Raw genomic sequence first — 14,181 nt, 5'->3', positions numbered from 1 at the left:
CTACTGAGGTCCCCCTCCTATCACCCAGACCAGCAGACTCTCAAATCAAGGGATTGTTATTTGACTGAAAACAAATAATAGGGGGTAATTTTCAGGGAGTAAAATCTCAAATGCATAGCCCTTAAAAATCTTAAGGATGTTGAGGACATTTTGCATTACATGATACTGAATCCACTTCAAAAGAAGCCACAGCAGGGGCCGGCCGTGGCACAGCGGTTAAGTGCACACGTTCAGCTTCAGCGGCCCAGGGTTCGCCAGTTTGGATCCTGGGTGTGGACATGGCACCGGTTGTCAAGCCATGTTGTGGCGGGTGTCCCACATATAAAGTAGAGGAAGATGGGCACGGATGTTAGCTCAGGGCCAGTCTTCCTCGGCAAAAAGAGGAGGATTGGCAACAGATGTTAGCTCAGGGCTAATCTTCCTCAAAAAAAAAAAAAGATTTCACTCTGGATTCTATATAAGAACACTTTGGTCCTCGTTTGTTTTTCTCATGGAAGAGTTTTTCAATGAATCATCAAACTTTTTGTGTTTCCCTCTTTGCCTGGAAGTTAGAAAACTTGGAATTAAACGTGTGCCCAGCTCTAATAAACACACAGGATTTCAGAACATGGAGTTTGTGAGCTAACATCTCCCCTAGTTCATTTCATCTTATCTTTTTCCTCGCTGATATCTCAGATATTTTTTCATCTTGTCTTGCTTGTTCATAGCATTTCAAACTACATTATCTTCAAACACTATTTACCAAAATCTTGTAAAAACTCACCAAGTTGTACATTTTACCATATATAAATTATACCTCAATAAAGTAGTAGGGAAAAATACAAAAAGCCATTTGCAATAATCAAAATCAAAGGACAGTAATTCAAATATTTCTTGTACTATCTTTGAGTCAATCCTTTAAAACATTCTAAAGTACTTCATCCTTGCACAAGTCATCACTGAATTAATATTATTTTCTTTATCACAATTTATAACAAAATATAGTTATATGTCTACCTATTGTATTTTTTAAAGTCAGGGTGGGGATAATTTCGAGGGATTTCATTTGGCGAAGAGGACATTGTGGAGTTCTGTTGGTCTGTTTACCATATTTATTCTAGGAGAGAGAAGTACAAATCATGAGTCAAAGTGGAGGAAAAAGCATCTTTTGTGAAATGAGAATATTAGTAGAGAAAGAGGAAAACGAGCACGTGGAACAACTTGGTTAAACCAACGCCAAGTGTGAGATGCAGCGCCCGTGCCTCTGGCTTCCCTTTTCTCCTCGCTTTGGTTAATTCTCCCTAAACTGCTGTATAGGTTTAACACAATTCCTATTAACATATCGTTAAATTACAGCAACAAAATTCCACAATGGACAGATTAAAAAGTGGCTCTTCCAAAAAAGAAAAAGTCAATCAAAATTGAGTTTAATTTGTAAAATAATTATACCAGGCATCATAATTACATAGTCTCAAAAATAATCTTGTGGACTTTAAAGGATAAGGAGAAAAAGAATTAATAAACAATAATTTGAAATAATTATATCAATATATTTTTAAACTGCTAAAATAGTCAATGTTACACAGGCAACAAAAGCAAAAATAGACAAATGGGACTACATCAAACTTAAATTTTTTTTTTTTTACATCAAAGTATACAATCAATAGAGTGAAAAGGCAACCCATGGAATGGGAGAAAATCACAAATCTGATACTCCAACAATTCAACAACAAAAAGTCAAATAACTACATTAAAAAATGGGCAAAGGACTTGAATAGACATCCCAAAGATGATATACACCCAGTAGGATGGCTACTATCAAAAAAAAAAGTGTTGGCGAGGGCATGGAGAAAACAGAACCCTTGCACATTGTTAGTGGGATTGTAAAACAGTACAACCACTATGGAAAACAATATAGAGACTCCCCAAAAAATTAAAAACAGAACTACCATATGATCCAGCTATCCCACTTCTGGGTATATGTCCCAGAATTGAAACCAGGGTCTCAGAGGGATATTTGCAAACTTGTGTTCATAACAGCACTACTCACGACAGTGAAGAGGTGGAAGCAACCCAAACGTACGATGGGTGAACAGATAAAATATGGCATATACATCCAATAGAATATTATTCAGCTTTAAAAGAGAAGGAAATCCTGTCAGATTCTACATATTCTATCCTTGAGGATATTATATTAAGTGAAATAAGTTAGTCACAAATAGACAAATACTGTCTGATTTCATTTATATGAGGTCTCTAAAGCAGTAAAATTCATAGAAACAGAAAGTAGAAGGGTATTCACACGGGCCTGGGGGAAAGGGAAGCTGTGTAACAAGTATAGCATTTCAGATTTGCAAAGTGAGAAAGTTCTGGAGACGTGCTTCACAACAACATGAATATATTTAAGACTACTGAACTGTACACTTAAAAATGGTTAACTTGGTAAATTTTATGTTATGTGTTTTTTTGTCAAAGTAAAAAAACTGTATAAAAAATGCTATAAAATATTAACTAGAAGAAAAAGATGCATTTGTGGAATGCCTAGAAAATGTCAGAAATCACCCAAATAATTACATAAATCACAATATTTTTAGACTACTCTGAAAGAAAAAGTTACTACTTTTTCCTTCCAGAAAATATGACAATTACTTTCATAATACCAAAATATGTACAGTTATCTCAAGGAGAGAAGAACTCCCGGACTAGCATTAGCTAATTTTACTTGGCAATCTAAATCTCTATATTCATAGATACTGCTGAATGTGGTTGCTTAATTTTGTTCCCAGTAGAAGCTACATTTATATTTACTTATCATTCTGCATCCTATATTTATTATTCTGGTTCCTTACGAATTTTAAAAGCAAAATTCACAGATACACTCTCAAGTACATTATGGAAGTAAATATGGTACACTATAACTAATGAACATATTTAACTTTTAATTCCTTAGTCAAGGATGAAAATAGTTTTCAACACATAATATAAACCCAAGATAAATTTTTAAAAGAGAAAATGCCTCTTATTCCAAAATGACAACCCCCTAACATATGTAGCAGTAAACTTTTCTTTCTGCCAAAAGATGCTCATTTGGCACTGATTTTTGACAAGTGAAAAAGCTTTTCCACACATATATCATATTATACACATATACAGTCCACTTGATTTTAAGAAGCACCAATCCCTCCCTTTCAAACTCTCCTTTAATATTGGCGGCTAGTTCCAGAAACAACTTGTTTTGATTTTCCAAAAGTAATGGGTTGAAATGTATGTGTGCTGACCAAGGGGGAAGCTGACGTGGACTAAAAGCAGATGGCAGAGAGTAGGAAAAAGTAGTCAATGAGTTTGACACGTTAATTTTTTCCTCAAATGCCCTAAAAGAAGTAAAACCATAAAAACTATCCAATAAATGAATAAAGGTGTCCTCTTGTTTACATATAACATTAAATACCAGGTAGCATCTAGCGTCAAAATTAGTATCTAAAAGGGGCAGCTGTAAACCAATTTCTAATCCTGCTATGATTCCGCATGCAAATTTTGCCTGGTTTTTTTCTCTCTCTCTTTAGCTTTATTTTTCACATTGTTAAAAATGGAATAAATAAGATCTGCCAGCCTTTAGGATTCTAGATTGAGAGATGCTAAGTAACTAACTAAATATTATCGTCTTGGATGTGATCAAATCTAAAGCTAAATGAAAATGCTCCCATCTGGTTTCATGTCAATTAAGCTAATCACAGAAAGTGTTCAATTTCTATCTTTCCTCTCCACAGAGTAGCTACACATGTTTGTTGGGTGAACTGCAGACTGACTGGTTCTAAATATAAACTGAGATGTGTGCTAAAATTGTTGTCCTGATTTTGTAGCAATCACTAGGAATGTCACACGTGGTTAGAGCTTTTATTTATTAAGTAGCTTGAAAAGATAGATTGTAAATAATGACGATGACAAAATTACACATGAAAAGTTTCCCATCAAATGCAATGATTCAAATTAAATCCACAGCTGCTAACTCTTCCTACCAATATGCCACATGTCTGACCATTCACATCACCAAGTCAGTCATAATGGTCCTAATATTGGGACCATATCAATTAAAGCAGATTTTACACAAATAAATTTTAAGTAGGCTTGCTCCTCCTACAAAAGAAAGATCGTACTACCTTAAATAAGAGGTATACCTAAGCAGCCCTAAAATTCTAATCCAACAAAGAGCCTTGAAATAATGTTGAAGCTGCTGCCTGTATCACTGCCGATCCATCTTCCGAGTCTGCCAATGCTCCATTTACTTAAAAAGATCAACTTCCATGCAAATGCACTAATGGAGGAGGAAGGAGAATTTTTATAAAAACAAGCTACTGTCATCTTGTTGAAGTAACGTGGCACCAGTTCAGACTTTGCAAAGTAGTGGGTAAAAGGGGGAGAGATGTTCAAAATAACCCTTTGTCAAACATAATGTTCCATTTCACACAGCTAAGCAGAGGAACAAAAATAACACAGAAGTTCGGAAGCTCGGATGCCACAAACCATTAGAAAAATCAAACAAAGGGGATGGTTCAGCACACCCAGTGGACCAAGAATATCAATTTCAAAAGACAGGAATTCTTAGAGACCTTTGGGTCAGCCCCAGAGGAGACCCAGTGATCACTTGACCACCTAACTTTAAACCACCAAAAGAACCATAGCCCAACCAGACGCTTGCAAGTAGAAAGCGAAAGAAAAAAGACGAAAATTTATTTATCACTCACTTCCCCAGAGCCTAAGCAATTCCAACACCTTGGCTTTGTCAACTACTATGTGTACAATGGGCAGGAGTGTGTTAGCAGACAAATGTCAAATGGGAACTAACGGAAATAAGGATAGCGGAGAATAAATCGGCAAGCCTTTTTAAATTTCAGTTTTTAACTTTAACGTAACCCTAGGGAAACCGTTGGCTAAGCTCAGCGCAACTCTGACAGATGATGCCTGAGAGGAATGGAAATAGATTCACCACCCTCTAAGAACTTAAGTAAACTGTTTTAAATAATAGGTCTCAAAGAAGCAGAGGATAAATTCTCCCCAAAAGGCTCTGAACATCCAGCTTCCACCAGCAGTCCCGTCAGGTCCTGGACACGGGCGCCTCTTTTTGGTTTGAATGTGATGCTCCGGTTTTCACTGTTTCCTTCCAGCTCTGCCAAGGCTGACAGCATACTGCAAGAACTGCCTCTCTGCTCCCTACTCATGCCCTCAGGCACGTTCATAGCCCCTGACTCCCCTTCCACTGGTCCTCAGAGACGCTTAATGGCCTCCCTGCTCTAATGGCTCCCCTGGAGGAAATTCAAGTGAGAGCCTGGGAGGGCAAATCAGGGACCCAGCCACCTGTCCAAGGAGCTAGTGCCATGTGTCTCTACAACTGGTGGGGGAAACTGAGGTACAGTTTCTCTCCTCCATGAGGGGAATTTCCTCCGGGGAACGTATACTAGGAATGAGGGTAGGGGAGCATCTGACTGCCAGGATGTGATGTTGGGAACGTTATGTGTCTCCCAGTGGCCACTGTTCTCAAAAGTCATCTCTGGTCATGTGCACAGGGGAGGATGCAGGGGTCATCAATGTCCACCGCACACTCCTGTACCTTATAACCAGGGCTTCTGCTGAGAACTGGAAGGAGGTCTGGAATTCCTGCCCTCACCTATGCAGATTCTCCAAATTAGAGGGCAAGAGTGCACTGCCAGAATACTGACGCTGGGGACCTGGGAATCAGTTAAAGGCAGATGGAAGAAGCTGAAGTGTAAAGAGAGAGATATGGTATGGGGGTTGGGGGGGTGGTTGCCTGGGGCAGGGGGAGTTGCGATCCACAAATACAACACCAGGGCCAGAAAGCAGTCTATCACATACATTCCTTCTCCGACTATAAACTTGCTCACTCCTATCAAACCTGTTCTCCAACTTTATTTACATCTTCTCTCCTCAGTGGCCTCAAGTTGCCTGCCTTTCTCCCAGTCCTCATGATTTAACTAGTCTTTCTAATCAAAAGAAGAGGCTGCCTGAGAGACTGTAATTTAAGGAGCCATGGATAGGACTGAGTGTTATTAATTATTAATATCCAAATACCCTGTACTTAATATGTAAATGTTCCAAAGAGAACATTCAGAGTCCAGTAGAGTTTCAAACCTTGCATAAAATAGTCAAACTAAGCACCACAAGAAGAAAAAAATGTGTGCCTATGTGTGGTGATGATGTTAACTAGACTTATTGCAGTGATCACTTTACTTTATATACAAATATCGAATAATTATGTTGTACACCTGAAACTGATACAATTTATATGTCAATTATAACTCAATTTAAAAAAAGTCAAACTAAGAACTCATACCTTTTAACCTAGAAATTTTATTTCTGGACTCTATCCTAAGGAACTAATTTCTAAAATATAGAGAAGAGCTTATGAATAAAGATGTTCATCACAGTATTATTTATTATCATCAATAATATAGCAACAATGAGGAATGATTAGGAAATTATGGCACATCTACCTAACGGAAAAATTATGTAGGCATTTTAAATGTTCACTAAGTGTAATTAAGTGAAAATTAATGTTATAAAATTTAAAGTAAAAATATATAAAATGTCAAATACATAGCATGACTGAAACTATGCACAGAAAAAAGAGAGGAAGGAAACACATCAAAATATATTAACAATGGTTGTCTTTAGTTAGTAAGATTATGGGTTTTTTTCCTTTTTATATTCTCACAGTTTCCAAATTATTCATAATTCTAATGGAGGCAGAAAGCTTTAAAAAGGTAAACTACCTTGGAAACGGAAAAATTTTACTTGCATAGAAAACTTTTTGTGGGTTTAGTTGACAACCAATCCTTTTAATATCAGTATCCAGGAAATATACTATTTTCTGGAAGGGCACTTGGAGCAAGGAATATGGACAATGTGAGCAAAACGAGCCAAAGAGAAACCTGGCCGGCTTGAAACCTGCACTAGCTCCCTATGATTACCAGGTAAGAAACAGCTTTCACTGCCTGATCATCAAAGTTCTTCATAATTTGTCACCATGTATCCAAACACCATACGAGCACTTCTCAGCTGAACCTCTCTGTCTGGCTTTCTCTTTGCCTGGTGAAATGTTTCCATCGCTCAGACAGTGACTTAATTCACTTCCATCCATGAAGACTTTCCTGATCCTCTGATGTCCCAGCCTCTACTATTTATCCTTCTTCTTAAGGTGCTGATATAGCACTTAAATCTATACCTTTTTCTGGTATTAAGCCAATTCTAGTTACTTTGTTAATTACTCATGTGTAAGTAAATATCTCCCCAGCTTGACTTTAAGTTCCTTGAAATCAAGAATTTAGATGATCTGGGGACAGCAGTCATTTGACAAATACATACGTACACAGAGAGAGAGAAAGAGAAAATGTAGTTCTAAAGCCAGGTTGGTATTAAATTCATACTCTCAGTGATGATATCTAAATAAAATGTGCTGCCTCTGTTTTAAAATGTTCCTGCTGACCTTACATCACTACGACGTGCTCTTTTTTTTTTTTTTTAACAGCACTGTTATTGTATTTTTGCTTATAAATTCATACCAATTCTGCTGTCTCCCTTGGGATTAAACAGATTGAACTGCAAGATGCCTCACCAAGGTGTGGGATACAGTGTACAGCCATAGAAAGAACAAAAAGAACAACAATAAAAAAAAAGAACAAAAATAAATGACCTCCTAGGAATCAAACTTAAGACTCATCACAAGACCCTACTTCTCTTATAGTCTTGTCTGAACATCAGATGTAAATTTGGGTCTCCATTTTACGGCCTTATTTAGACAATGGACTTTAGTCTATCACTATCTCCATTAACTTCAGAAAGAATTCTCCAATGCAAATGGTTCAATACTTTGGAAATGATGGACTAAGATGACTATGTATGTTCCTGTCTGTCATCAAGTACTATTCCAGTACTCAGAGATAATGAGCATTTGTACTATAGCAACCTGCCTCCTGAGACATCAACCAGAGCTGCCTATCTTAAGATAAAATACATAAATCATAAATGAAAGCAAAGCAAATGACCAAGCAAGAGACAAAGAAAAACCTATCATCCATTTCTGTTGCAGGAGTGCACAAGGTCAATATAACTGTTGGTTCTGAAGGGCAGAGCAAAAACAAATCAATTCCGTTTCCCACTATACACAGCTACATTTTGCTACAACACACACATTTTTTCTAAGAGTCAATGCTTGTCCAGATTCCACCACTTACTAGTTCTCTGTATTTCAGTTCCTTAGTCTGTAAAATGAAGTTATCACCTGCTATGCCAAATCACAGAGTTGTAATGAACCAAATAACATTATCAATCTGGGCTTATCTGTCATCCTATCCTGGGATGACACAGCCCACAAAAACAGTTCAGTCACACACCCTACGAACTAGGTAACTGTACTTACTGAAAATGTTTCCCTAAAGTACAAAAAAAAGAAAAAGGTTTCCAGATTTTTTTTTTACTTTCCTAACTGACTTCTCCAACACTTGAGTATCCACCATATATCACCACCAAAAATGTGTTGAACATCTTTTGTTATGAGCTAGCTCTCCTATGCAGAATTGTCCAGATATTTTTTGGCATATGCTTTCTAAGAAAATAGGGTTTGTTTTTTTCATGATTCAAAGGATGCTTTTACTTTTATTCTAAAATGACAATAATTCCATACACAGGAAGTTTACAGGTTGTTGCTGCTGTTTGAGATTACTCCTAGAAAAGTTCATTCTATGTTCAATATCTAATAGACCCAGATATATGTGGACACTGGACACACTACTCAACACAGTGGAAGGTCCGTGGGCTTGGTGTCAGAAGACGCATATTCAGATTCCTGTTCTGTGACCTCGAGCACGTAAATTTAACTTCCCTGCTCCTCACTTTCCACATGCTTCTGGGTTTTTGAGATGATTTAAAGAAATAATATATTAAAAAGTAAGCGCCTAGACTCTGAGAGTATTATTTCCCACCTCCCTTAAATCTTTTCCTCCTTTGCCAGAACCAGTCAAACCCATCCTGAATACACAACTTGGATACAGCATCGTTCTCACACATTAGCAGGGGAACGCCAGGCGATGCAAAATTGGGTGGATGATGACCTGAATTAGGCAACCAGTGCAGCAAGAGGTAGAGTGAGCGATATCGACAAGGGCCCTAGTAGACTTCACTCGCATGTGCGAAAAAGATACTAATCTGACACACTTTGAAGATTGCACTGCACACTCACGGAGGTTTGTACCAGGATGTGGGGAAAGCACGGAACTACAAACCAGCCAGCAGGGAGCCTCCTTGTTCGTCCTGCCCGACCCCGCCCGCCCGGGTCGTCCATCTGGAGCCTAGAAACGGAGGTGAGAGCACAGCAACTGACCTCGGCCCCTCACCCTCCCCCATTCTGCCCAAACCTCTCGGGGCACGAATGGTGCTGAATCATTAGCACGAACACCAGCAGCTCCCGGTTCTGCTGTTCCCGCGGGGGACTATGTCGCCAAAGCACTGACCGTCCCGGCTGGGGGCCGAGACGTCGGGGGCGTAGGGACGCGAAAAGGGGTCGAGGAGGATCAGGGCAGCAGGTACTCACCGGGTGAGGAAAGCCCACCCGAGTCCTCGCCTCCCCGCCGCGGGCGGTCCCCCTGCGGCTCCGAGCTCCCCGCTTTTCCCCGGGCGGCGGTCCCCAGGCTCGGCCGCCCGTGCCGAGGTCCGGAGTTCCCCTGCCCACCCACCGCCCGCGGCCGCCACGGCTCGGGGCTCGGGCGCACGACCGGGAGCAGCTGGAGCAGCTGTCGCTGCCGAAGGGGCGGCGGCTACAGACGGGCCAGACCATTCGCGGGCTGCAGCCGGGGGTGCGCGGGGTGCGGCGCGGAGCGGGCGCCCAGGGCGCGGAGGGCGGCCGATGGTTGGGAGGAACCAAGGACGAGAGGAATCCTCTGCCCACCCTGCGCCTGGAGGGCTTGGGGACAGGAGGGATTAACAGAGGAGCGGCAGCTTTTCCTGGCTGTTGACTGAAGACAGTCCTTTGGCTTTTCCGGGCACCCCCTCCTGGTTTGCCTTGGTCCCGCTCGGGGCTCCTTTAGAACGCGGCAAACAGAGGACCTAGCAACGGGAGCGCTGGGCGGGGTCCCCTCTTAAGGAGATGCGAAAGGGCGCCGGCCTGAGCCCCGCCTGCGTGCACGCCTTCTCCCCTGCGAGGCCCGTAGCACCAGTTTCTGGTGCATCCCTTACCACAGACATCACACCACAAGACCGAGGGGGGCATCCTGAGTCACCGAAGGAGCTCCTCACATCCTTTATCGAAGCATCTTTGTGGAGCAATGAGTAAAAGGGTATCCAAGCCCAGCTTGAAAGTTAGAAAATAAAATCAAGAGGGGTCCCATCCTGTAGGTGCTTTGTGGATAAGGGGAAGTGAGGGACAGTTTTGAATCATAGTTATTGCTCTGCAAATGCTGAACTACAGCAGTTGGAAAATGTGGGTTTCGGAAACCGTTTTAACATAGAGAATATGAAAGATTATTAGAGGAATTTAAATATACTCGAGGGTCATTGTTCACCAGTTTCTTATTGTTTTGGGAATGGGGAGGGAATCCTGTCCTCCGCATATGAAAGGAACTTACAGAACTGGTAAGGGAAGTCCCTACCTCTGACATCCCTTGGACTTTGTGAAAGCACTTTTGTGGTTGCTGCCCCTGTCACAACCAGGCTTGCACAGGTTCATTTCAGACTATGGTGGAGATGGAGACAAGCGTATAGTTTTCCTTATACAAAGATAAAAAAGACAGAAGAGAGTTGGCAACTAACTATAAAATATAATTAAGGGAAGCAGAAAAAAAACAGACCCTCCAGATGCCTCCCAAACAATATGAAATTTCACAGCTAAAAGCCATTTTCTCTGGATTTTTGTCCTCTTTTGAGTAAACTAACATAAATTGAGCACCTACTGTGGAGCAAACACTGTGCTGAGAGTATTTCTTTTTTCATTCCTTCATTTATTCTTCTAAAACCTCCTGTGAAAATTGGTAATGCTGTGGATATTTCTTAAATAGAGAAACTGGGCTGCAAGAGTTAGTTGTGCTGGGTTATCATCTCAGATGTTATGGGTGGCAGAGCAGGCATTGCAACCTGGGGCTTTGACTAGTGCCTTTCCACTAGAATGCCAGTGGGAAACAGACGCCAACCTGTATCACATCCACAATTGGCACTTGAATGTGAGGTTGTCCTTCTTTTGTGAAGTCTGGGTTTCATGATGGAGAAAGGGACACATGGGGATCTAAGGTGGACGTCTCCCTGAGGTGGGAATAGGGATCAGAAGGAAGAGGCTGGATTTCACCCAGAACTAGCCTGGAAAACATCAGTGTCAGAAATGCGCTGTTAGGGTAATGTGAGGGTGAGGAGAAATTCCCCCTTACCTTTTTGTTAGTCATTTTACACTATGTTACACCTTACCTACATTTAAACTATTATTACTTTACAGGATCATTATGCTTTACAAGATCATTCTTCCAATCACAGGAAGGAGCAAGAGTTTTTAAATGGACTAATGTCATGGGTCCTCATAAGCCTTATCAGAATTTGAAGAAAAAGGAACAGGGGCATTAACAACTCTTACATCACCTTAAGGATGCTTTTTGAGAAATCAGGAATAAGATTAAGTTGCTTCCCTATGTTGTGTCATTGTTATTATGTTAACTGTTATTACAGATGTTCTCACGTCAGTACCAGCACAGCAGAAATCCCCAGAGGTCCACGTTGCTGAGGAGCCCAGGCACTAGATCCCCAGGCGAGCCAGGCAGCTGTGACCCAGGGCCAGGATGGCCTCAGCCTCAGGTATGTGTGAGTCTTCTTTCCTCGATAAATTGTTTCACTTTTGAAGGAGACAGCAAAGGAACGAATCAGAGTAGACAAGATGCCTTTTCAATTAGTATTCTCTGTCTGGTTGATAGGGATATAACAAAGGAGGACAGGTCTAGCATGGTCCGCCTGAGACCAAGCGGGACTGAGAAGCTTATCATTTTTAAACCTGATAGACTGGTGACATCTCTGGCTGTCTGTTTGTATAAGTTGGTGTTCTTGTTGCATATGTTTCCGAATGAAGAAGGAAGGAAATTTTGTGCCGGCAGCCTTGAGAAACTGTCAAAAGGAATGGAGGGAATGGCGTGGTGCCTGCATTCCCTGTTTCCTCATAGAGTGGTTTTGAGCCCCTTGGGGAAAGAAGTTAGGGTCAAAACCTGAGGAAGCGTCTTCACATCTGCCTTGGGGGATTTGGGGTCCATGAAGTACTACTTGGAGCCCTGATGACATACTACAGCACAGAACTGGAGGAAGGGCCATCCTCTCACCCAGTCAGCCACAACCCTCTGTGCAGCCCTGCCACCCATAAGGAGCTGCTCTGCCCAGGGATGGCATATTCTTATATAGGACACTAGTGGCCAGTGAAAGGTCAAGATAACTTGACTGGGAGCCCAGAGAAGTAGCGCATGGGTGGAACTGCTCCTAAGCCCCTGGGAGACCAGCTGAGGATTTCCTGCCATAAATGAGGGAGGCAGGGTTGGGAGAGATGATTGTTAAAACTTGTGTAGGCAGTGATATTAAGGTGAATTCATTTGTATCCCCAAACCAACATGACCTGGGACATTCAAATGATATTAGTTTTAAAATGGTATTAAAAAGAAGAGAGCTAGAGAGAAAGAGAATATTTAATGCCTTTGATAAAACTGCAGTGTGAGCCGCAGTATGTTGAACTTTGGTTTAAGAATATTAAATACCTAATATGTGTTTGGCCCCGTACTAAGGTGTATGGTGACATTAACCTCCCAAGTTCCTCTTGCTAAGGAGAATATTCAATAGTGTTATTTCTGTTTATTTGCTTTGAGCTAACACTTATTAAATCATTCGTATATTTGAGGTAAGTACTATTATCATGTGAAGTAAGCACTATTATCATCCTCATTTTATAGATAAAGAAAATGAGAATTACAATGGTTAATTTGTTAAAGGTAACATAGCTAGAAAGAGGCAGAGCCAGGTTTCAAACCCAAACCAATACATGACAATACTCTTGACATACTTTTGCTGCCTCCTGCTATGCAGAAAGCAAGGTGCATGTTTCTCTCCAATACAAAATCTACTTTCTGCATAATTTTTAAAATCTATTTTCAACTCTAGTTCCTATAGGAAATGAGTCATTCCTCACAAAGAGGATTTAAATGACAGTCCTCCCAATGGAAACATTGGGTACCCTTTTCCAGGCTTCTGTGCTCGGAAAAGAGACCCTGATAGAAGAAGCAATCCTTGCAACGTAGATTTGGCCAATGATTTCTAAATTCTTGCTATAGATTCAGATTGCAGGACCTCTTGGGTGGGACCCTGGAATCTACTTTCTTGTGAAGCACTATGGGTAATTCTAATGTACAACCAAGTTTGACCAGACCATATAGGACAAGAGCAACATGCAGCTCCCAAAACACATCCAGGCTCCTAGACTTAACCCCTTAACCCCATCATTTACTGAGAAGCAAATGGGATACTGGTATTGAAAATCTACTACATGTAATTCACATTTATTATACAACAATGTTTTTATTAAATTGTTTAGAGCCTTTTTTCAGTATTATTTTGATCATTCTGAAAATTCTTCAAAAAGCCTTAAGTTAAAGATTACACTTATTCACAATTACTGTTATATGTGGACACTTGGAACTTAAGATTCTTTTCAATTATTATATGTATTTTATGTTAAAGAAAAAAGAGACTAATTAGGACAACATAAATTTATGTATTAATTTTTGAAGAACTGACATGTTTATAACAGTGTTATTGAATCCAAGATGATAATAGGCTTCCTCATTTGTTTATATTTTGTCTTGTATTTTTATAGTTTTGTTCATGTATGTTCTTTTCTTACTAAATTTATACTGAATTATTTTCTAGCGTTTGTCTTCTGAATGAAATATTCTTCCCATTTCCTTTTCTAAGTGCCTTTGCCTGAATAGAGAGAGATTGCTGATTTTTGTAATTTATTTTGTATTCATCTAACACACTAAATTCTCTTATTACTTGTTTTTTCATGAAAGTCTCTCAGATTTTCTAAGAAAACAGACATATCATTAGCATTAGGAACTTTCTCTCTTTTTCCTTTATTTATACCAGTTATTTTATTTACATTTGCTAGACTCACCAATAAAAGGG

General features: G+C 40.3%; 1 protein-coding gene across 7 annotated transcripts in view; it reads right to left on the bottom strand.

Annotated features, from left to right (window-relative positions):
• Positions 1 to 9,807, bottom strand: part of TTLL7 (tubulin tyrosine ligase like 7) — a 134,075-nt gene extending 124,268 nt beyond the window's left edge. For 3 of the 7 annotated variants that reach the window (XR_011438854.1, XM_005610468.4, XM_001497543.7), the window contains exon 1: positions 9,581 to 9,807. The gene's annotated coding sequence lies outside the window, so the exon portion shown is untranslated. The remainder of the gene's footprint in view (positions 1 to 9,580) is intronic. The other 4 variants (XM_070267417.1, XM_070267421.1, XM_005610470.4 and 1 more) reach the window with 2 other exon arrangements.
• Between the last annotated feature and the right edge of the window lie 4,374 nt (positions 9,808 to 14,181).

This window comes from Equus caballus, chromosome 5 (genome assembly GCF_041296265.1).
Source record: "Equus caballus isolate H_3958 breed thoroughbred chromosome 5, TB-T2T, whole genome shotgun sequence".
NCBI classification, from domain to species: domain Eukaryota; kingdom Metazoa; phylum Chordata; class Mammalia; order Perissodactyla; family Equidae; genus Equus; species Equus caballus.
Note: the sequence above shows the minus strand (reverse complement) of the source record. Positions and strands in the feature narration are given on the sequence as shown.